This window comes from Falco peregrinus, chromosome 2 (assembly GCF_023634155.1).
Source record: "Falco peregrinus isolate bFalPer1 chromosome 2, bFalPer1.pri, whole genome shotgun sequence".
Taxonomy (NCBI): Eukaryota; Metazoa; Chordata; class Aves; order Falconiformes; family Falconidae; genus Falco; species Falco peregrinus.
The window spans coordinates 31,159,290-31,184,200 of record NC_073722.1 but is presented as its reverse complement, the minus strand read 5'-3'; positions in this window follow the sequence as shown (position 1 = coordinate 31,184,200).

The following is a 24,911-nucleotide window of genomic DNA, read 5'->3' as shown; positions in this document are numbered from 1 at the left end:
AGTATGAGAGGGTAGTATAATCCCCATGTCTTGAAATGATCTCAGAGAGACACTAGTAATCTTCCTATTGCCTGACAGGACATTTATGATTTTAGCTTTATTTGCTGAGTAAATTATTTCACAGATTGTCATTAAATCTAAAAGCATGCTGTCAGATCAAGAAAAAGCCCTTACATGTCCCTTGGCAAATTCATTGTAGTGGCAAAGATCTTTAATAAACATAACATTCTTCAACACAGTACTTCAACAAGATAGGCATTTTTTTTTTCTTTTTGATTCTGATACCATACAATGTGCTATTGTATACTAATAGTGGTGCCTGAATATCATCATAAAAATTTTTAATAGAAAGCATGTGTACACCATGACATGCTTGATATCCATCAGGTAACTGCAACTATACTTGCTGCATCATCACGCCTTTTAAGCAAACTTTTTGCTCAGCACATAAGTACATTATGCTGTTCCAAAGCCATTTGCACTAGCTGAGAATTTACTACAGGGTGAAGTTCAAATAATTTGTTTTGACATAGACAGCTCTAAATGACCTGTGAACTTCAAGACTGAAATATTTTCCTTTCTGCTCCAGCTGGTAACAGTGGATATCAGTCATGGATTTCCTTGTACTTTGCTTGAAGATTTCTTTTCTGGATTATTCTATGTACTCAGTCTGAGAGTTCTTTCAAACTAACTGTTAATGTAGTCAGTTTTAATTGTTTTACAAGGACAACTTTTAAGATTAAATAATTTTTGGGAATACCTATGCTAAGAAAAACATATATTCAAGCCCAGATACAGCCCAAGTGTGATTTAAATGAGAGGAGCCTTTTCAATGTAGGGATTACTGTCTGTACTGCATGGTAACATCAGACTTGCATGAAACGGAGGGCTGCAGAAACAGTGGCAGCATGGCTGTTGAGCAGAGTTGCAGCCATACTCTCCCTTCCATTCCTTACACATTCCAAACACAACAGCAAAAAAGTAGGAGAGGTGAACCTAAAGACTTCTCTAAGTCTTCTCTCCCCTGAGCATGTCCATATTATCCTAATTTGATTTGTTAACCCTACACATCCAATATGAAATCTCTGAATTATCAGTCTTCAGCATATTCATTCATAAATACAGTGCATAAGAGGGAAATATACAATCACATATGGGATGTGTGGGTAGACAGATGAATAGGAGAAAAAAGTGCGCAGTGAATACCTATGAACAGCTACCTAAATCTTAGTGTTTGGCATAAATGGTAATGAGGAAACTGCATGCCAGGTCAAATGCTTCAGAGCAGGTGCAAAGGAATGAGTGAAGGGAGGTGAAGAACAGAAAATATTAAACTGTACATCAAGCTCTTCAGGTCCACCAAATAACTGAATTTTCAGATGTATCTGTAGAAGCAGGAAAATGGATACTTTGACAACAAAATAATTCTGAGAGTGCTCTTTCTGGGAAATTATTCTACATTGGTATGCAGGGTTTGCCCAATTATTTCTGGTCATGTCTGCACATAAAATTTTCCTGCTTCCTCTCCAGATGCTTAACACTTATTAAGTATTGCAAACATTTTAAGAAAAAAAAAAAAAAATCATGTGACAGAACAGTGCCAACAGCACCAGGACCCATTTAGAATCTACAGTAGATTGTTCAGGTCCTACCAAAGTACAATGGTGAGACACAAAATTAATTAACATTCAATATAGTCCAAAATGTCTTATATGAAACCTATTTGCACAACCCCTTGCTGTTTTCATTACATTTATTCACCTGAGGATTATCAGTGCAACACAGATCCTTGAAATTGTTTACTAATAAATGGCTAATGTGTTCTGAATGTTAATTACTGTGTTTATACTTGAGATTAAACACACACAAAAAAGACTATTAGCCACTAAAAACATTTGATTAGTAATTACTCCTTACTTTATGAAGACTATTGCAGTGAACCAACATGATTCACCAATGAAATAAGTTACGAACTAAAGTCAGAGTAGAAATTTTAAATGTAAGCGCTACCTTTGAAAGAGTAATAAACTGCATATGAAACCCAGGCACCTAACACAAATGGAAAGGCTTCTGAAAGATCAGGTCAAAGCCTGCTCAATATCAATCTTAAAGGCTAATTTTCAAAATGCACAGTTAATAATTTTAACCTTTCCCCCACACTATCTCTATCTTACACATGTTGGATATATTGTTTCAGGTAGTTATATTCAGCCAATTTTTAAACACTAGTTTCTGGGGCAAATGGGCAATTAGAAGTTGAGTTTGATCTCAGAGTCTATCTGTTTGCAGTGACTTACATCTCAGTTTATTGTTCTCAGTCTAAGTCTCAGTTTATTAACATTTGGTATGTGTTGCAAATATGTAGTGTAATCTGCAGTCTGTTACATTACTGTGTAATGTGCCATAAAGAAAAAAGAATGTACAATTACTGGTTTAGTATCTATTTCAACAAGAAAAAAAGCAGAAAATATCTATGTATTTTTTCACTGAAACAAAAGAACTATTGCTATTCCCTGATTCTTCTCCAGTCTTTTGTTTTTTGTTTTAGGAAAGATATTTTTAGTCTGCATAGTATAACTATCTCTTATGCATATGCAATCTGATTTAAGAGAAAGGAAGAAAGTTTTTTTCCCACTTGCTCTGAAAGAATAGAAACATCTAGATACAATAACTATTAAAGTGGACAAGTTGACCTGGAACTAGTTAAAATGATGTACTTAATAAAAGTATACAAAAGATTACCCTCTAAGTTGAAGTTCTGATAAGTTTCAACCCGTTTACTGTGTCAATAAGGAATGATTTCCTCTGCCCTTTCAAATAGTGAAACATATTCTCAGCAAGGCCAGTGACACACTCAGATCTCTGTTCACCAAGTCTAGGAAGCATTCTTCGTTACTGAAAGATAGAAGTTTTTAGCTCTTATTTAAAATAGAATAAGAGGTATTTCCAAAACAATGATCTTACTGTTAATCTGATGATCCTAACACAGTTACAATAATAAATATGGAAGCACTACACCATTTATCTTATTTTTTTTTAATGCTTTACCTGTATCTACTAAACAAGAGAAGCTAATTTTGTTGTAGAATGGCCTGAACAACATTCCCAAACATATGTCTTTTCTATACCTCCTATTTACACCATTCTCTTAAACAACATGTCCACTATTATCTAAAGAAACTTCCAGAGAATCTCATTTTTCTCATGCAAAGAGTACCAGAAGGAGATAACTATTAAGCAGTTTGGAGGCAGGGTTAGTTGAAGAGAAAAGCAAATAGAGGTTGTTGCTTTGTGTTTTAAAGTCTAAAATTTAAATATATTGAGTGGAAAAAGGTTGGAAATCAGTTTTCTTTTGCAAGCTGGTAGGGAATATCACGAGAAATAACGGTTTCACTGATTAGAGTGTTTGGGTGCTTCGGTAAGTAGGTTCCTTGCTTTTGCCTAGTCATCATCAAGCTCTAATCTATTTCACAGGCGTGTTTCCTTTGAGTGGAAATTCTTACTTACATTACTCTAAGAGAAATAAAATTAGACAAGATGAAAAGATAGCAAACATACTGTACTGAACAGTGAATATAAACTCTCTTACACTGGAAGCAAAGTGAGTATCTTAGTGGATGACTCCTTTTTGCCTTGAATGCACTCAATGGCTGTCTTCCTGACTTCTTGCCCTTTATAAAGCTTTAGTTCATCTAACTAATCTTGCAGTGAATATAATGTTGCCTATATGCTACGGTGCAAGTCACAACCCAGAGTATAATCGCTATACGGGTGACATTTCTTAGAGGTGAAATAGATAACAGCAATGGAAAGATTATAATAAATAAATAAAGTTAAACTACAAAAGGATATGTGTTTTTAACATCATTCCATTTCTAATATTCTCAGAAAATAAGTGCATTGAATGGGAAATATTATTAGACTTATTTACTACTCATCTAAACTAATTCATGGGATATAACTTCTCATTGATCTCTTGTTCTTACACAAGTTCTAATGCAAAATTGATTTACTTCTCCGTTATTCTTCCCAATACTGTAGCTGACATTTAAGAATTAAAACTGTACAAAGAACAGTAAGATAAATAAAAATTTTGATTGCAAAAATGTGATTACAAATATAGAAAAATATTGCTTAAATTATACATAGAAATTTTGGTAAAACTAACCTTCTGTATTCTAGGAATTAGGTGCACAATATTACATGCATTTTCAACGGAAGCAAGTGAAATGCCAGTTAGAGATACAAAGGTGTGACTACATAAATCAGTAATTAGTTTGATTCAGATAATAGCTACCTCAACTTTTGGACTATAATTTTTCTAGTCTAAGTGGATTGGCTCTGCCATCATCTGTGTTTTTCTGTACTGCACTAGGCATCAACAAGTGAAATTATTATTATAAATTATTTTTATTATTTTATTTATGTATTTTTGAAAAGTCTTTATAAAGCATTATGAAGAGTTATCTTTAGTTCATAATGTAGGAAATAGATGATCAGTAAAAGCTTCAATTTATTGTTCTGCTGTATTCTTATTACACAAATGGCATATCAGAATAACAAATGATGGTCTGAATGATGTGCAGTACTGATCCTAATTTATCCTTTTATATTTCATCCCATATTTTATAGTTTTCCAAGTTACTGTAATTTAAAAAAAATATCAATTTCATTTTGTAACTAAAAAAACCATAAATTATCTAAACCAGGAACACACTAAAATATGCCAAAATACTAATTAGGACTAAAAGTTACAGCAGGTTCGTTTCTCAGAGTTTGAAATTTTTAAGAGGAATATGGTCTGGGCAGATTTTATCTTTTCAGGGAACCTGAAGGAAAATAATTAAGCTTTGTCCATATTTCTTAGCAAGAGCTTTAATAAGACCCAGTCTCCACTTTACTATAGGCATCTGTTGCCTATACTGATTTATGGACAGATATTAGAGAATTCAGTAATGAGATGTTCTGCTAGCGAACAAGATGTTCTAATTGATACACTGATAGAGCTGGAGCACAAACAAAATATGCACCTTCTAACCAGTTATTTTAGCAAAAAAAAATTTACATGCAGTTTGTAAATATAGCATTGAAGCAAATATATTAGATAAAACACTTCTGTGGAAAACTGCATGGATGCAAATATAGAAACTAGAAAGGAAATTATCTGTTAATGGCCTGAAATTATGGAAATAAGAGCTAGAAGTAAAACTGATTACAGGACGGTGCACATTTGGTTTAAAAATTGTTCTTTGTCAATATTTCCCAATTAAGGCAATTGGGCATTTCAGAGAGAGTACTTTGAAGGCTCTTTATAAAATCTGTGGATGACACTAGCTAGCTGTGTCTTCTTATACACCAATGCATGAAGCAAGGCAGGATCAAATTGTACAGTGACCATCGCGAACTGAAAGGCTGGTGTAAAATTAAGAGAAAATGTAAGAAAAATAATAAAAAGCACAATATTTCAAGAGAAATAAAATCAAAAGTGTGAGTGGTAGAATAAGATGCCTGAAAAGGACCATGAGCCAAATAAGTGACAGAAGTTCATACTGTGGGAGTGCCTGCACATCCTCCCCTCTTGGTAAAATGACCAGGATAACAACAGAGGATAAAATGGGGATACAACTCTACACAGCGTGTTTGCATACAGTGCCCAAAACTTTCTGTTCTGATGGTGTTTGCCGAAAGTGGAGGATGCTGAAAAAGAAACTATAAATTGCTAACATACAAGGATGCAGTAGCATGCATTACCAGGGGACTTTTTAAACATGGAATGAATCAGCTCACAAAAAAACCAAATTCCAGAAGCAGAAAAATGTTTAGTTAGTGTTGGGAGAGAGGAAGGGAAACAGAGCAGCAGTATGAATAAGTTTTGGGACTGTCAGAGTTTCCCTGGGTCATTTGAATCTCACACAATTGTCCTCAGCAGATCAACACCGCACCCCCCCACCCCACCTCCCACCTTGGTGGTGTCTGCAAACTTACTGAGGGTGCACTACCCTCATCCAGATCATCCATAAAGATATTAAGCAGAACTGGCCCCAATACTGAGCCCTGGGGAACACCACTCGTGACCATCAGCCAGTTGGTTTTAGTTCCATTCACCACAACTCTTTGGGTTCAGCCATGCAGCCAGTTTCTTACCCAGTGATGAGTACACGCATCCAAGCCATTAGCAGCCAGTTTCTCCAGGAGAAATGGCTGTGGAAAATGGCATCGAAGGCTTTACTAGTGTCTAGGTAGATGACATCCACAGCCTTTCCCTCATCCACTAAGTGGGTCACCTTGTCATAGGAGCAGATCAGGTTAATAAGGCAGGACCTGCCTTTCACAAACCCATGCTGGCTGGGCCTGATCACCTGGTTGTCCTGTATGTGCCATGTGATAGCACTCAAGATGATGTGCTCCATAACCTTCCTTGGCACTGAGGTCAGACTGGCAGGCCTGTAGTTCCCCAGATCCTTCTTCCAGACCTTGTAGATGGGCATCACATTGACTGACGTCCAGTCAACTGGGACCTCCATAGTTACCCAGGACTGCTGATAAATTATAGAAAGTGTCTTGGTGAGCACTTCCATCAGCTCCCTCAGTCCCCTTGGGTGGATCCCATCTGGCCCCATAGATTTGTGTGTGTCTAAGTGGTGTAGCAGTTTGCTGACTATTTAGCTTTGGATTGTGAGGGCTTCATTATGCTCCCCATCTCCGTCTTGTAGCTCAGGGGGCTTGGGTACCCCAAGAACAACTGGTCTTACTATTAAAGACTGAGGCAAAGAAGGCATTAAGTGCTTCAGCCTTTTTCTCATCCTTTCTCACTATGTTTCCTCCAGCACCCAGTAATGGGTGAAGATTCTACTTAGCTCTTCTTTTGTTGTTAATGTATTTATAGAAATATTTCTTAATTGTCTTTTACCACAGTAGCCAAATTCAGTTTTAGCTGGGCTTTGAGCCTTTTAGTTTTTTCCCTGGACAGCATCACAATGTCTTCATAGTCCTCCCAAGTTGCCTGCCCCTCCTTCTTGAGGTCATAAACTCTCCTTTTTTTTTCCTGAGTTCCAGCCAAATCTCTCTGTTCAGCCAGGCCAGTGCTCTTCCCCACCAATTCATCTTTTGACACATAGAGATGGCCTGCTCCTTACATTTGATTTAAACTACATCAGCTGAGCAGTTTTTCCTATGAAATGACACATAGTCTTCACAGAAAGGAAATAGTTTGGTGAGAAGCAACTGCATATCAGACAGTATGAAGTTATTATTTTATTCTTTTAAGCATGGATGGTACTTTTTGTTGAACAAGATTTAATTTCAGAGCTTACCAATGTGATATCACCAAAAAATAGCCTACAGCAGTGTGGAAATATGAAAATAATCTTGGATTTATAAGAAACAAAGAAAGAATTTAATTTGTTGAGTCTAGATAAAAGAATGTTGAGAAAAGGTATGGCTGCAATTTTACAAAATGTAGAGCAAGTTACAAAGGAATGGTCGTCTCAATGGCCACTGTAGTAAGGACAACCCTTCACACACAAACTACATAAAAAATGAATGAAACTAAAGTAAACAGTGATTCAGATTGCATATTAGGAAAAATCTCCAAATATTGAGGTTGCGAAGTTAATACTTCATACTTCTAATAAACTGGTTTGTTAGAGGGGAAATGTATTTTATTAATTTCAAGAAAGTTTCACTGAAAGCACATGTAAATTTATTTATTTCTTCAAAGTAAATTTGAAGTTTTGCATTACTTGAGTTCAGACGAAGAACTTGTGCAGTGAATATTCTAGGAGTTTAACTACACTATTGCTAAAAGTAAAAGACCTACAGCTGATGAACCCCACAGCAGAAAAAATACTCAAGGAATGAGTTACAAGGAAATAAACAAAAGAAATTCCAGTGTTTTTTGCTTAACCTTGTAAAAAATCTCTGAATTTCTACCCTTCCCTGTCTTTCCAACACTGGCAGTAAAGCTGGCATAACAGGCTCTGGCCTCCCAGGTGATATTTTATGCCTTTTTCATTCTCCAGCTAGTCACATTTTCCTCTTTAGACAAGCCACCATGTGGCTTTACCACGGGATGGATACTGTTAAGGATACAACATATTCAAGGCAATCACATCTCACCTGGTGTTTTTTGCTTCTTCTTTACAGGCTTGTTATGATTATACCCTGCCCTGATTTGCATTGGATTAGTGGAATTTCCCTGTCTCTTTAATGGAAGGGAACATATGGCACATAGCTTTAAAAGTGTGCTACCAAACATAATGAATGTTGGATTGACATTGTTATACCCATAGGCTTTGTTGATAAAAACAAATATTTATACACTATGACATTCTTTCTGCAAATTGCTACCCCTACTCAATGTATGATTCATGAGAAAAAGGATCAGATAGAACAGACTTGGCAAATGGGTAGAAATAGAAATAAACAAGCAGAGAGAACAAAATTCTGTATTATAGAATACAGGACCATATTGCCATTGCTAGAAACACACCATAAACCTTTTACTGATTTTTGAGGGCCTCAGAACTGAGGCTTGTTAGGTTTGCTCTTCAAATAAGGAAAGTTTGAACTTTCCTTGACCTGCCTGTAGCTTTGCTTTACTTGATTTCTCTGTGAAAGCAATTTCTCTAATTGACAAGGTGTACCTTGTGTATGAGGATGTGACTACCCAGGATTTCACAAAGGTTGGGGTTTGTAATGAGAGTTTTATAGATAAATAATTTGGTCATAAAATTATTCAAGTGATTTTTATGCTTTGTACTGATATGTCCTGAGAAATCAAAGCTTGTCTTATACAAATAATAATTGCAGATTTTTTTAACAGTCATTTGCTAATATATGTGTTAGAACTGCAGAATAAACGGTTAGTCCCACATAAGAATTTCTTCCAAGGCAGAAAAAATGCAACTGGCTCTGATCTATGCTTCATGTAATATACAGTAATCATTGAATTATTTCATGGCTTTCTCATCTATTGTGGAATAATAGCCACTCATACAATGCAAAGTATGTTGTTTTTATGGTTGATATAAGAATACATGGCAATATATTGCCCAGTTACCAGAAACCTTTCTTTTCTTGCCTCTTGGAAACTGAAGCACATTTCCTCTATTTCTCCTTATATGCTTTTTTTGGTGAACATTTCATAAGGAAGTTGGACAACTTCATATGGTAATACTGATGTTGTGCCTCATACTGAATATAAATCATGTCTGTGGCAACTCCTGGCACCCCACATTACACTGACACTTCTGTTTGTCTTGAGCTGTGTTTTCAAACATCTGTAAATTTCCAGTTCAGCTAACACAATATCTCACTTTACAATTTCTCACATTTGATCTCAAATGTCTGTTAAATAGAATATCAGTAGGTGTCAATCAGTGAGACTTTGGTTCTCATCCTGCAAGGTAATGACACTGAATACCTTGCTACTTCACTCTGCAGGCTTTCAATATCTGTTTATTATTTTGACACTGATTTCCAGTAGCCTATACTATGTAGGCTGCATGTCTAAACCCAGATTTCATGGCATATTATTTGAAGTCATGTTGAGCAATCTACAGCTTATTTTCAGACATTACTGTATTAAACCTATCATATCCTACAAAACCAGTTCTGACTTGCAGGTAGTCACCCTTTTGCTGTCACATCTCCCAGTAAAGATAACTTAAGGGAATGTTAATAATAGAATTATAAAAAGTTGAACTGGAGGATATTTTAAAGGTTTATACAGTCCTGTAGTTTTCAAACTAGTGTTAAATGATATAATAAAAATCATGGACAATTTCTTAGGAATCTATAGAAGATTAATAAAAAATTAGGTATCTGAAATTTGCTGAAATTTTACAAGATATTCCATAGTTCTACTGTTCAATTGCATCTCAAATTGGTATTATTATCTCCTTCAATTAAACCAATGGCCCCTTATGTGTCTCCAGGGTTCAGAAGATGTTGTCCAAAAAGTTGCTTAATTATTTTTGGTTTTAAAACCAGAGAACTGCTAGGACAAATAAGGGGAAGGGACAATCCAGTGGAACAGTTCATTTCCAATAGTGATAAGAAAAACGGTTCCTTCTTGTTTTCTCACACAGTTGTCACAGCTTTGAGTTGAGATCATTATTCCGTTTCATGTTTGAGGTACAGTTACAGAGTTAGCGAGAATCAAAGAATCCATAGACATGGTTTTCTACATTTTCAGCTGTTTATTCTTTTATTTGGCTGTCACCAATGAAATCATGGCAGTAGATATAATTCCTTGTATTCTAATATATAAATGTATATTTCCTATTATTATATCAGGGCTGTCAACTTTGAGGCATGTCCAGTTAGGTTAGCTACCAAAAACTGTGCTTGTGAATCTTGTGACTAACAGTGGGCCAGTGGCTAAAGAAACAAAGAAAAGAAAATTCACTTTTACTGTCTTTTAGCAACAAACACTTAGTGGTATGTACCATTTGGAAAAAAAAACCCCAAACCTTAAATAATCTGTCAACTTCTACTATCATTAAAAGCTAAAGGATGAATGGTATGAGAACCCTAAAAGAAAACTAGCTCATATAGACCAAATTATGTTTAAATGGGCTTAACTTATGCTGCATCTACTGATGAACAATAATTTCAAAGCTGTGTTATAAAGTATTTGCTAATGGAAAAATGAAACTGTTTGATCTTTGACACCACATTGAAAGAGGGAACATTCCTTTCAAAGACAACAGGGAGAATTCCTTCAAGCATAAATAAAATTAACCAAAAAAAAAATGACAACAGGAATAATTTTTTTTTGTTCAGCTGTTCCTGTGAATGCTCAAATAATCTCTTTGTATGAGCCACTAAATTACAAATATTAGAAAAGACCACAAAGCCACAGGAGAGCAGTAACTAAATTGCAGCAGAAAAAAGGAATCTCCTATGGTGGATAGGAAGTTGTATTCAAGCAAGCTACTTTTTCTGATTGAGCATGGGCAGATACATATATATATATATATATAATATATATATATATATATATACACACATGTATGATGTGGATAATAATTTTGTACAGGAAAATGATATGGACTGGTGCCAGTACATCAGAATTTCACAGATGGTGCATGTTCAGTGATGACAAGTCTTGCTGTGCTCATCTGCCTGAATTCAAAAATGGTGACTAATATTTCCTAAGAGCTTTGTAGTATTCACAAAAAACCTCACCCATTGGCAGCAAGAAAACACCATGCTATATAAAAGTGTTTTGAATGCTGCAATGAAAAGATTTTTTTTTTTAAAAAAAAATCACTTTTATTTTCTACCCTCTTATTAGAACTGGTATATGTAATTGTGTATGTACAGAATCACAACTTTTCTATTCTGTCAAACTTTTTATCAATAAACCTAAACCTTTTGACCCATGTAAAACCTTTTTCAGTCATATATAGGAAAAACACCTTGCTGCCATTTAGGTATGCTATTGACTATGCACTCTCTGTGGACATAGAACGTACTCTCTGAAATATCTGAGGGCTGCTATCTGGTTTTTTTCAGTCTTTTCAAGACGAAATTAAGCTAGGGTTTTTTTTGCTTTGTGGGGAAATTTTCGAAGCTTCCAAACATTTTGGTACCATTCTCTGGATTCCAATTTTGTCTACATCTTTCTTATAGTTCAGTGGCCAAAAAAGCAGCATTTGAACTGAAATCTCACCAGTGCCAAGTAGAGCAGAATAATTACCATCTGTCTTACATTTTACACCTCTGTCAAATCCCACTAAAATTGCTTTTTCCCTAAGTCAGATTCTAATAGCAATTTTCCACATCTTTCCACAGTCTTTTTTCAGTATAGCTGCCAAGCAAAATATTTCACCTTTTCTGTCTTCATATGTGATTTTTCTCCTGAAGTGTGCTAATAGTTTTGCTTTTATCCTTATTTTGCTTATTTTTTGTTGATTTCTTGATTTTCTAAAGGACATTTCAAATTCTGTTTCTTTTGCTTAATATGAGAGAAAGATAAAGACAGACCACTAAAACCATGTTTTTTAATTGGATTCAACCTTCTTAAAAGTCACATTAAAATTATTAAAGGATATATTACAAGCTTACACTGTAAAAACAACAAGATTGATGTTAAGCACTCTGTATTACTAACCTTCTGCAAGGATTCCTATGGAAATCCCTAATGATTTATAAGCACATTCTCAGTCCCTTTGGCTTATGCTTGCTGAGTGCACTCAACACGTAACCTATTTTCATAATCCCTGCTTCACACACTCTTTGAGGATTTGCAAGATTGTAGAATCCATTGCACTTCTTCCATCTTTTGTTGATATACTGTGCTGGCAATCACTGTGAATATAAGCTTTCTTGCTGTTTTTTTTTTAACTTTCACCTGGAACCCTCTAAGTCTTTTGTTTCAGGATAGCTTTTTCTTCACATTGTCAGACTCCTGTTCACTCTCCAGCCTGGCCTGATCCTGGACTTTCTGAGTCGGGAACACATTTTCACCGATACTTTCCATCTTCCTCACTCATTCCTTAGTCTTTGCCCCAAATAGCCATACTGACCTAGTATCTCAGTGAATCAGTTATCAGGTCTAGTGTTGTGAGATCTACCCATATACCATTCTCTAGTTATCCACAAGATGTTTTATACATTACCTTTCCTTCTTCTGAACTGGTTAAACATGCCTCCATTTTATGCTTATTGTTGGGTTGGCTTACAGTTTAACTTCTGTCCCATGCTTTTGCCACTATTGTTTTCTGTGTAATCTAACTGAAAATAAGCAGAAAGATGGTGCTGCAGAAGCAACCATTCTCAAAAGTAAGTCTGTATATTGCACGTTTTTCCTTCTACTGACATTTATTGCTTCCAGTTAGAGAATGAAACAGCACCAGAAGTTATTTCCTTTGTCTTTCATATTTTCAGAGATTTAGATCCACAGAGTCCCATTATTTTACCCCACCCTTGTACATCTAATGATGAACCTAAAGTAAGTAATTTCTTTTATTCCTGGCCATACACAGTTAGCAAATAGTCACTATTCTGGGATATGGTTCTTGACAAAGGTTTTTTTTTGTCAGTTTATTATTTCGTATACTTAATATGAGCTTTTTCCTAAGATAATATGAGATTCCTAAAGAGGTTATTTTTTAAAATGTTGACATTGGATAATGATTTGCAATCTTTATACATATATGTGTGTGTGTATGTGTGTCTGTGTGTACCTAAAGGCTCCAACTATTGTAACTTTGTCACCTGATTTTATGCAGCTAGTTTATTTTTTGCAATACATATAGACGCTGAATGTCTGGAATAATAATTTGATGATACGATAGTAATATAACACAGAGTATAACTTATTTGAGTTAATTATTTGATTTTGTTTTGATAGGTGTGACATTTTTCTTTAGTTTAGTGTAGTACTGTAAGTAATAGTTCCCAGTTTGGTGTATATGTCGGAGATTTTATTTTATAGCAATTTATAAATGGATATAGAATCACATACATTTGAAATAGCAGCCTTTGAAAATTGGCATGGATACCAGCAGGGTAATCCACATGTCTGACCAGCTCCTCAATTAAACTTTGTCTAGTAAAACTAAATGCACATTGCTCCGTCTTGTACATAAACACACAAGAAGATGACAGTGTCTTAGAATGGGGATTTCCAGATTATGCTGAGGGTAAAATTCTCTAACGTACAGAAGCACTACTCATGGATAAAAAGTCCAGACTTCTGTCCGTCTGGTTGTGACTTCTGTCCGTCTGGTTGTGGGTCACAAAGTCTTACTGAGATGTTCAGGAGAATTTCTTTGTACTGCAGAGAGCAAATATAGTGCCTGTTCATGCTACATAGTCAACTTACATACTCCTTCACATCTTCCTTGTTGGGATTCCACAGCTTTTCCTTAAGTGCCAAGTTTCAAGGTAAGGGACACAGTGAGTTTCAAGGTAAGGGACATAGTGATTCAGTTCCTGAAATAGAGGAGGAATTATCTTTTACTGTATAGCAGTGAAGAGATTTTCACAGTAGAATTGGGAATGATATTGACAGGTAGAAGGTTGCTGTCCACAGGCTGCTACTGCAGCTGTAACCATAATGCCCTGGTGGACCAAATAGTTCTTGAGTTAAACCAAGGTCTTGAGTTAAGCCAAAAAGTCTTGATTTGTGTAGCTGGGTGCCAACTTCTTGACTACATCTTGACTTTTATGTCAGCAGATGGAATGAATACAAGACATTACATTTTTATGAGAAAATTATACTTTCCTTTTTTTTGTTTGTTTGTTTGTTTTGTGGTTTTTTGTTTGTTGTTTTTTTTCCTCTTCGATTTAAATGGATGTATCTGACGCAGCCTGCTCAGTTTTCTTCGTGATGTTTTCTCCTGTGGCCTTCGAGGATGTCTCCCACTTCTGTGTTAGAACTATACAGTTACACACACTGTGTAGACTTAAGTCTTTAGGTTAAGCAAAGATTTTCTTGAAGGCTGATGTTGCAGTTAATAAATTGATACTCTCCACTCTAATATAGCTGCTTTATGTCTTCTTTGTCTGATCTACCTTACTATTTAATAGTCAGATGACAACCAATATAAATGGTAAAGATCTAAAAAATCCACTCTACCTGGACATTCAAAAAACAAACAGTAAGTAACATAAACTTGCCTTAATTTTTCCTTTCATATGTAAATTACACCATCTTTGAGATCACAGTAATATAGCTTTTTTTTTCTGATGCTGCCTGTTTTATTTTGCCTCACACTGTACCTCTACCTACCTAGCAGATAGACTGGAGTCTGTGCTGATCAAAGATGAGACATGAAAACTCAATAAAAGTTTGAATCAAAAAAAGATTTGAATGGTATTAAGTTAAAGACTTTCACATACTAAAATATGAAATCAAAGTAGAAGCAGACTGTATTCTTATTTTTATTAAATCTTCACTTTCTGGTTTCTTAAATGCAGTTCAGAAATGGCTTTTTGACCTTTACTGTTTTCAGTTCACTTCATTCACGCATCTAAGCACAGCTGTAGCTGAAATACTCCTTTTCCTTTTCTTCACATGCATGAATTTCATACTTGTGTATTTTGGATTTTGTTCCCACTGATTACTTTTTTGTAAATCTTGATTTTGATGAAACCTAGTAAAAGTAATCTTTAAAAGAATAAGTTTTAGGTCATGTAACCACCTGAAAATTGCCATGTTGCAGACTAAGTGTTGTTGTGATATAATGGAACTAGGTCTAGGAGGATGCAGCTTTCAAGTGCCTGGTGCTTATGTGTTTATCATGTGATGTCGTGTGTCAAATCCCACTCTAGCACTTCCACTGTGTGATGTTCTGCAAGGAGGCTCATGTCAAGAATTTAGAAGTTGAAGAAATTGAAACATCAGAAAAAAAGGAAAGAACAACATTGTCAAAAACATAGTTCTGTTGCATACGAGGATAAAAAGGAAGAATGTCATTGCAAGGGTATAGGACTCCTAAGAAAAAATAACTTAAAACCATTATTTTATGTTAAATGTGAAGTAGATTTTCTTTTGAGTATTATAATCACTAATGCCAATAACTATTATGAATATACACACTAACTAGAACGTATAGAAAGAGGTGAATACCTTTAACTGTGCAGAGAAATAACATGAAAACCTTTAAAATTACATATAAAAATTCAAGTGCATTATTCTTTTGCTGAGCCCTTTACATTGAGGTAAATTTGAACACTTGCAAGATTAAAATTATAGCACCATTAGCACATTCTGGAGAAAAAGTTCTTGTTACAAAGAGATAAAGCAAATTATCTAAAATTTATCACCTTGAACTAAAATGACCTCAAATTTAAATAAAGTTCCTAGTCATCTTTGGAGGCCATCTCAGCATGAATTTTATGAGAAAATTCCCCTGCAAAGAATAAGTTGCATATTCATTACATAATTGAATTTAACTTCTTTACCAAATTTATACATTTGGTTATGGTCTTGAGAGAAGTAGGATGGATGTACCGGACATGAGACATACTTCTTCTCTGTCAGGAGATATAAATTAAAACAAATAGAAGATTAATAATTTACCTATTTTATTTGAAATTCAATATTATCTGCAGATAGTTTTGAGTAAAATTCCTGTGTCTGTGTGTGTATTTTATCACAGTCCATGCTTTCACTGGAAGTTTATAAGCCAACACAGAAGTCATTTGGGGAATTTTTCAGAGTTCTTTGTTACAGTTAGGCCAGATGTTTTCACTGCATGGTTTTCTTATTTCATCTTTCTACAGCAGGTTACAATAACTGGAGAATCTGCATGTGAGAAGCTCCTCCCCAATAATTTTCTAAACTCTTTGCATTATTTTGTAACTTCTACAACCTCCTGATACCAATGCAAATATACAAAAGTAGTAAAGGAGTTATTATTATCAAAAACATGCTTTCTGCAGAACTGCTGAAAAGTGATAGTTGAGTGCCTTGCAGGTACACGTCTTTCACATTTTTCTAATATTTTTATAAATTAACTATGGCAATTTCTTATAAATTTGCTTAAATTTTGGAATTTAGATATATATGAATGTGTTACAATATTGATTTATTAGTTAAACTAGAACATACTAGCAAGTAATTATGGAACATAAAAGTATCTAGATGCTAATATTTAATGGAAGTAATGCAAATCCCAGCAGAAAAAGCATTGCAGGTTAGCTCAAAGGATCTTTTGGCCTCAGGCCTACTTAGCAGGGGCCAGAAATGAAGGCTGATGAGAGAAAACAAGAACAGATTAAGTAGTAGCTGTTTCTTTCACAAATATTTTGCTGGCATAAGGCCCAAAAAAATCAGAAGATTGTGCCTGAAGTATTTAGTGACTGTTGAAATAAATGGGATGTTAGGTCCTGAATTACTTTGTGAATTAAAGATTTAATTTTAGCAATGGATTTTCAAATTAAGATCCTAACAACTCTTGTTCAGATGCTGCACTGCACTGCACTGCAGTTTGAGATGCATAAAATGTCTGGAACTGGAAACCCTCACTGTTCTCCAACATGCATACTGAACATCAGCAGCAGATGAGAAGTGAAGTACCCAGTGTGGTACCAGTTTCATTGGGAGCTGCAGATTAATCTTCAACTTTCATTTTACCTGTCTGGACTGTTTTGGTCAGCTTGCTTGGAAAACATTTACAGGATCAGACTACATGGAAGACAAAATGTAAGATTGTCGTGACTCCAACCTTCCCATCTTTCCGGCTTCTCAGTGTTCAGGATGTTCACATTGGGTATAGGAGCCAGACATGCAACTCCAATTCAATCTTCCAACTTCCATTTTTCAGTATTTTTGAGGAAAACTTCCTTTAATATTTTCTTAATGAAGTCTTCCTTACAAAGTCTATTATGTTAGCCCCTAATGGGACCTTCAGAATCAATGAAGTATAGAAGATACATATGTGCATAATTACTTCTGAAGAGCTTTGAATAAAAACAAGGGTTTACAAAAAATACTACTACTCCTGGAAATAAGTAAAATATTTCTGATAGCATGTTGTGCTAACAAAGTACTTTAAGGAAAGATTTAAGGCACAGACTTCATGTTTTCTATGACCTCTTTCTGAAGCTTGACATTGAACCACCATTGTTATAAACAACTGGAAACATATGTATGTTTTCCCATGATGTCAACGCTTTTCTGGGGTGTGAACAATTGTGCTTTAAACTGTGCTTTTGAGTTGTATGTGTAAGTCACAGGTCACTTCCAGAACTGAGCTGTACACAGGCAAAACAGACAACTGTTCTAAGGTCTAGGAAGACATTTTTCTTAGCTCTGATCTAGTGTGCCTGTTATGAAGTGTTTGCTGTAAGCCAACTTGTACTTCACTCATGGCTTTCCTACGGTTTGATCAAGAATTAAAAACTTGATGTTGGATTTGTATTTTAGGAAGCTTTTCAATATGAGTTGGAACATGACACATTTAAAGTAGAGAGAAGTAGATCAAATAGTTTGTCTCTTCTAGCTTGCTTTCCAAAGTTTCATGAAAAAAAGACTAAACCTATAAGCTAAGGATCATAAAGATGAATGAAATTAAATTACATAATTTTTAACTTTTTAAATAAACTTATTTTCAATCTTAACTATCCTACAAGGCAAATCAGTAAATTTATTTTGTAATAGAAAAAAAATCATTATGATTTTGTGATCTTTTAAATATTGAGTAATAAAAATGTATCTCAAATTTACTTTCTGATGTTTCTGCTAGTTCATTTTTTACTTTCTATTACTTTTTCACAGAACTCTACACTTCTTTTCTCCCTCGCTCCCTAATCCCTCTCTCTCAAAGTGCACCAATTATTTAAACAAATAGGCAATTAAGTGAATGAGGGTAGAAGATCATAAATAATTATTTAGGAGGATAATAAAATGAGAATACAACATGAAATAATTATTTTTTATAAGTCATACTATAAAACTTGTTAATGATATAGTCCTGCATCCATGTGTTGTTATGATTGGATAAACTTATACCTTTTTACTTATGGAACTTCTACCAATTAACTAAAAAATACTGCAGTAAAAGTAGATTCTGTTTTCACAGGAAATTCCAGCCTGATACAGCTTAATCTTAGTTAGCTGATTGTAGTCATTCTATATGACAAATTACAGCTCATCAGTCTGCTGTATTGTATCTAATTTAAGGTTGTCAGAACTGTGTTTTTTCAGTACATCATTTTCCTCTACATGCATTTACATGACCTTTTCAGGACATCCTGGACCACTGATTACACAAAAAGCAAGTTCTGTATAGTCTTTTGATAATGCATGCTGTGCAGTACATCAGACTGCTGTCCTGACTGTCATCTTCACTTTTAGCTTGCATGAATGCTTGGTTTGAGTGCATTCCAAAAATGAAGTACATTGTATTAAAAACTGAAATGATCTGCTGAATTTTACTATAGAAATTTTTTTTCCTACACAAACTGATATTCCTTTAAAAACCACTTTTCTAGGTCAGAATTTTTTTTCTGTTAGGTACAGTTAATAAGAATAGTTTGTATATAACTGTGCTGCTCCAGAAGCCAGAAGAGAATTTTGCCTGCAGACCCTTCTTATCAGCTTTCTCCCTGTAACAAAATGCTCAGGTCCATAACATACTTTGAGTGAAACCACCTCTTTCCTCTTAGCTGCTCCATGTACAGGCATCCTGAATACAGTAAGAAATTAACAGCTGTGTGATTTTGTGAGTTCACAGATAACACCATTACTTCTCACTATTGCCTCTCATATTCATATATTAGCCAAGCAAAATCATAGCAAGAAAGACCTGATTCTTGGAGGAATGAGATTCTTGGATGAAATGGATTTTAAAATGCCCCTCTACATTTAAGCAATTGTCTGTACATATTATGTTTAAGCAAATATTTAAACACTACCAATTAAAAAAAAAAAAAAATAAAGTCTTCCCTACTTGCTACCAAACTCTTTCAGTGCCTATAACAGTTCTGGGTTGTACACACAAAAATGTATATGAATTGCTTGTGCCTGATATTTCAGTGTCCAACATTCAACATGTGATTCATAATGTAGGAGTTGCTCTAACTTTCTTAAATTGGACGAGGCACCATCCCTATGGCATGCCTGTGTCAGCGCAATATTGAGATAAGTGTCTGTGACTCCTGCACCAACCAGTCCTCTGGGAGACAGTTTAAATATGTCATTCTCACTGATAAAATCCAGCTTCTCAAGCTTTAAATACAAGCACCTCTTTTGCTCCTTTTCTTCACTTACCCAAGCCTTGTTTTATTGTTTATTCAGAGGAATAATCACTGTTTTGTATACAATCCTTAAACAGTAATTACTATGAAATCTGAACACATACCTTTCAGGTAAATTGAGAAGTGGCAAGCTGCAGTGTTATTTTAACGTTCAGACTTTGGCTATCGGACATGGTGATAGCTTTATACTGAGTAGCTAAATCAGTAATTTCTAACAACTGCAAAATACAGTATACAACATATGAACGAGAAAATACTAATCCAGTCTGTGTAAGCAGTCATTCGCAGCTGTAAATGCTGAACGAAAGGTGTCATGGAAATTGAAGCCTTTTACTAAACGATGACATATGAATCTGTTTCTTCTGTTCCTGATCTCTATTTCATACTTGTCAGTTTAGCCAGCAACATTCAGCATATCTCAGCCAATTCACCAGGCTAGCACTTCCAAGGCGTTTTTTGTTTTGTCTCCCCTTTCCGTCCCCAGTTCACTGAGTTGCCTTTTAATTTAAATAATGTGTGTACTCCACTTTGGGAACACCTGTTTTGGATGTCTAACATTTCTATGTATTGCATAAACGTTTTTAGGTATGTAACTCAGGGTCGTGAGTTGCACTAGGTGTCAAGGTGAGTGGACACCCTAGATTTAAAAAGAACAGAGACATGAACAACTGCACATTGAATTATTGTACATTATTTTATTGATTTTAATAGGCTTTATATTAGGCTTTTTAAAAGACATTCTTCTTTTCTAATTTCAGCAAACAGAAAGCATCCTTTAATTATTGGAAGGAAGGAATAATCTGTTCTTTTAGACAGCAAGCTTTTGCTAACTGTCTTCCCTTTCACAGCCTAAATATTTTTTTTTAAATGCCTACTTAAATGTTGACATGTTCTATAAGCTGAAAATATGCATGATCACTTTATAATAATTGGACATCTTCTCATTTTTAATAACTTACAAGATGGCAACTGCAGGTGTGTGATCTGTTACTTAGAGATAGTTACCACTGCTTTAAATAGGTTCAAGACCACAGCAGGGAGGCACTTATGACAGCCTTGGTGAATGCTCTTCACAAGAAAATAATTGGGCAGTGTGTGTGTTGGTAGTTGTGGTGGGGTTTTCTGTGTGTGTTTATTTGGGATTTTTTATTGTTGTTGGTTTTTTGGTTTGTTTGTGGGGTTTTTTTCCCCCTGAAGATAATAGACCTTTAATGGGTTCACCTTTTTAAATTGGGGGGAATAAAGAAAACTCTATGTCCATGCTCTAGAAAACCAAATATTGCCCTAGGTTATGAATGAGTAGGCAGTAATGTTTCAGTCAGAAATTAGGCATGACCGCATTAAAAGTATCTACTGTGTGGGAAAGCGTGATCTACTGAAAGCATTGACATTCTAATGAACAGCACCCGCTACATGTCTGTGTGTGTATGTTTTTGTTTATATGGATAAAACAACCACATTTTAATTGGTCATTTTCCTTGGAATACAGGACACACAAAACTTGTGCAAAATTTCAGTTGCAATTTGCACATTCATGAAAAGAAACATTGATGCATCATACATTATTTAAAACACTAAAGCATGAAGCATCTGTTCAATGCAGTTATGGTTGTCTCATGCCCTCCATAAGCATATTCCTCACTTGTAGAACTGAAGGATATTGAGATAACTTCACGTTTCTTTAAGAAAATGAGCAGGTGTTGGAGTTTATTATGTTCTTTATCAGTTTTAGAAAGGCATAATGAGTTTTTCTTAAGGGCTACACTTTTGTAAAATACAAAAATTCCTTGCCATTTGTTCAGTTCTCTGCATGATATAACTGCCACAGAATTCTCTAAATAAAACATGTCCATAAATACTTCATAAGGAAGACAGTTCCACATATGCTTGTGAATACAATAAGAGTTTTCTTATTTAAAAAATCATTGTAATCTTATTATATTTCATAGCATATTTTTTTGGTTGTACATGACTCTGCTTGGCTATTGAGTTTCTTTTAAAAAATGGAAACAAATTATTTTTAAAATGTAGCTATAGAATGCATGGCATAATACTGAAATGCCTAATTCCATGCTTCTCTTCCACTTATACAGTCATTTATGCCTGCATGTATTATATGGAGAATATTAGTGGGCTAATATTCTTTGATTCTAGAGTAAACAACATCCCCATTGGCTGTCAGTATATTTCAAAACCAAAGTCTTCAGAACTGAGAAAGCATCCTGTTCCTTCACCTTAAGGAGTAACTAAACCTACCTATGGATTAAGAAATTGTTTATTTCATTGTTACCTAGTTAATAGCAAAATGAGGTATATAAAATGTGAACATGTCAATCATTATGGGCTAATGGAACAATCACCACCTTTCAATAGAATGAAATAATTGAAAACAAGACAAAATGCTGCTAGGATGAACAATGGTATGATAAAGGAATGGTAAAGCTGTATCAGGGAAAACAATGACTGGATCACGGACATGAGCTCCCACTGCAATCTGATGATGAAAATGGCATATGAGATACTTTAAAATATGAACAGGAAAATCATAAATAAAAGCAGGGAACTAGTAACACCTATGCTGCTGTTAAGTAGTAACACCTCTGGTTTCTTAATACGAGCTAAGCTGTTAATTGAATAGCGCATTGTGTCCCAGAATTCATAGACAATATGGAAAACGGGGAGATGTAGAAGAAAGGAACTGTCCAAAAACATGAATTGTGGGAAGCTGTCTTATTTTGAGATATTTGGTCTATTTAATTCATTAAAAGGTAGTTAATCCCATCTAATCACAGTCCTTTCATATTATGGTGCTCCATGAGCATAACAGATGCAAATGCCACAATTTAGGAAGTATAATTATACAGATTTGTCAAATAAAATTCAACTTTTTAGCATACAAAATTATCTGCTGTAACAACTCTTGTTGGATGAGCTTGGCCTTACACAAAATCTTTAAAGTATATGTCTTTTTTAAAAGGTAGTGTTGGAAGTCTTTGAAGTCAAACCTTAAATCTCAGAATTACCTTCAAAATGGTGAAAACCACCAGCCACTTTTTGGATCCTTCCTTGTGCTATCATTATGTATTATTTTTATTGCTGCAGAAGGTATCAATCCTACCTAAAATTTCACATACATGATGAGATAATCATCAATTATTTGAAAAAGAGTGACGTAGAACAGGTAGGAAAGAAACCATGAATAGGAAAGAATGAATAAGCTATTTATATTCCTGTAACTTGTGCAATGTAGAGATCCTTTGATTCAGCTCTAGACAACTTACTTCTCTAGCTATTTTATCTCTTAATAAGGATAGGTCTAATGGTTTTACTTCCTTTTAGAAAAGAAAAGAGAAAAAACAAACATGACCATATTTTAAAGGGGGACATTTGGTTCTAAAAGCAATTATTTCTCACAGAAACCAGCACCAACTTCTAAATAAATGTAATGATTGAAATAATATGAAATACCAATAAGAGCAAGAATGAATGACAAAAGAAGTGGTAAACTATTAAAATATTTCTGAATAGACAATAGGGAATTATACTTTCAGTGAGAAATACAGATCCATGTCACTTGGTTAAAGTGACTAGACCCTAGTAACTTTTTCAAGTGAAAGCTAAAATACAGTTACGTGTCTTACTCCACTAGTTGTTTAGATAACACTGTAATCTCAAGTTATTCTAATTAGTTTTAATACTGCACTCATCCTTATTTGAGGAAACCTAGCAATGGGTCCCTCTGTGTTGCCTTTTAGTGCTAGTCTCCATCCTGCAGAGATGTGCAGGCTCTGCTCAACTCCACGGACCCTGTTTATCACACATTATCATCTGATTATTAACTCAGTTGTGAAAGTTGCAAGTAGGTAACAGTGCATTTCTTATAGCCTTTGTTTAGAAAAGACTGTTGCCTTATGGAGAAGCAATAGAACTTCATGCTTAGCTTGGGACCAGCATGGTCCTTTCATGGTATTCATACAAGAAAGACTTGAATCTCTGTAAGTTGAGGTATAAACATCAACTCTGCTCTAGACCTACACAAATACATAAGTCATTCTACTGGATACATATCTGGGACTGGGAAATCAAAAGCAGTTTTAAGTGAATGTAGGCCACATTATTCCACTCTAGCCTGTAAACTAGAAATATTGAAGAATATGTTTGATCAAACACATTGACTTATGCCAGTTATTTCTTTTTTGAAACATCTGATTATTTTTTTTCCTGTAGTAAATTCATCATGCCATATTTTTGTATTGAAACAACATTACTCTTCTTTTTGTAGGAGGACTAAACCAAAAAGATTGGAAGTAAGTCACACCAATCCCCTTTTCACACAGAAGTGCTTATTCACTATCTAAGTGAATCTAAGTCTAAGGTCAGTCAAAAGACAGTAATGACCTACAATTAGCCTGTTAAGATGTTTGTACATTATTAACATGCAGATTGATGTAGAATGAAGTGTTCGGTGAAAGATACGTTTACCACTTAGGAATACCAGGCAGCTATCAAAAGAAAAAGAGAGATTTAAGAGTTCTTGAAACAATGGGTAATATCTAGGAAGGTAAGCATAGAAGATGACTTCTAGCCTGACAAAGAAACATTCTGCATTTCCGTGAAAGGGTGAAATTTTACTCTTAGAAGATTGCCACTTGTGCAACTTAATGGAAAACATTATGGGAAAAAAACTCTCTCACGTGACAGAATGAAAGAATACACATAACACTAGGAAATCTCAAAAGCTTACTAATAATAAAGACTGAGTTACTTTACCAAGATGAAGTACAGGCATTTTTAAGGGTTGAAATTCTTTCTGTAGTCTTCTTAACAGGGAAACAACAGCTGAAAAAGGGAGAGCCAGATCACTCTGTAATCACGCGGTAAGATTTGAGGTATTTTTTCTTTCACTTTATCTATTTTGTTTGCAAGACTTCATAATCATATAATTTAATTGGGATACTATAATAATGGCTTGTAACTCAAAAGGAAGTTACATGAAGTGTGATTTAAAGTAATTGTGTTCAACCTGGCATTTTAATATCTGGGTGCAGAAAACTAGAGTCTTGAGAAACTGTAAGCAGTGCCCCAGGACAACCTTCACTGAGTCCATGGATAACAGGACTATCATTAGATATTCACAACACAGGTAAAGAGCTTGTACTACAAGAGGAAGTTTTTACAGTATCTTCACCTAG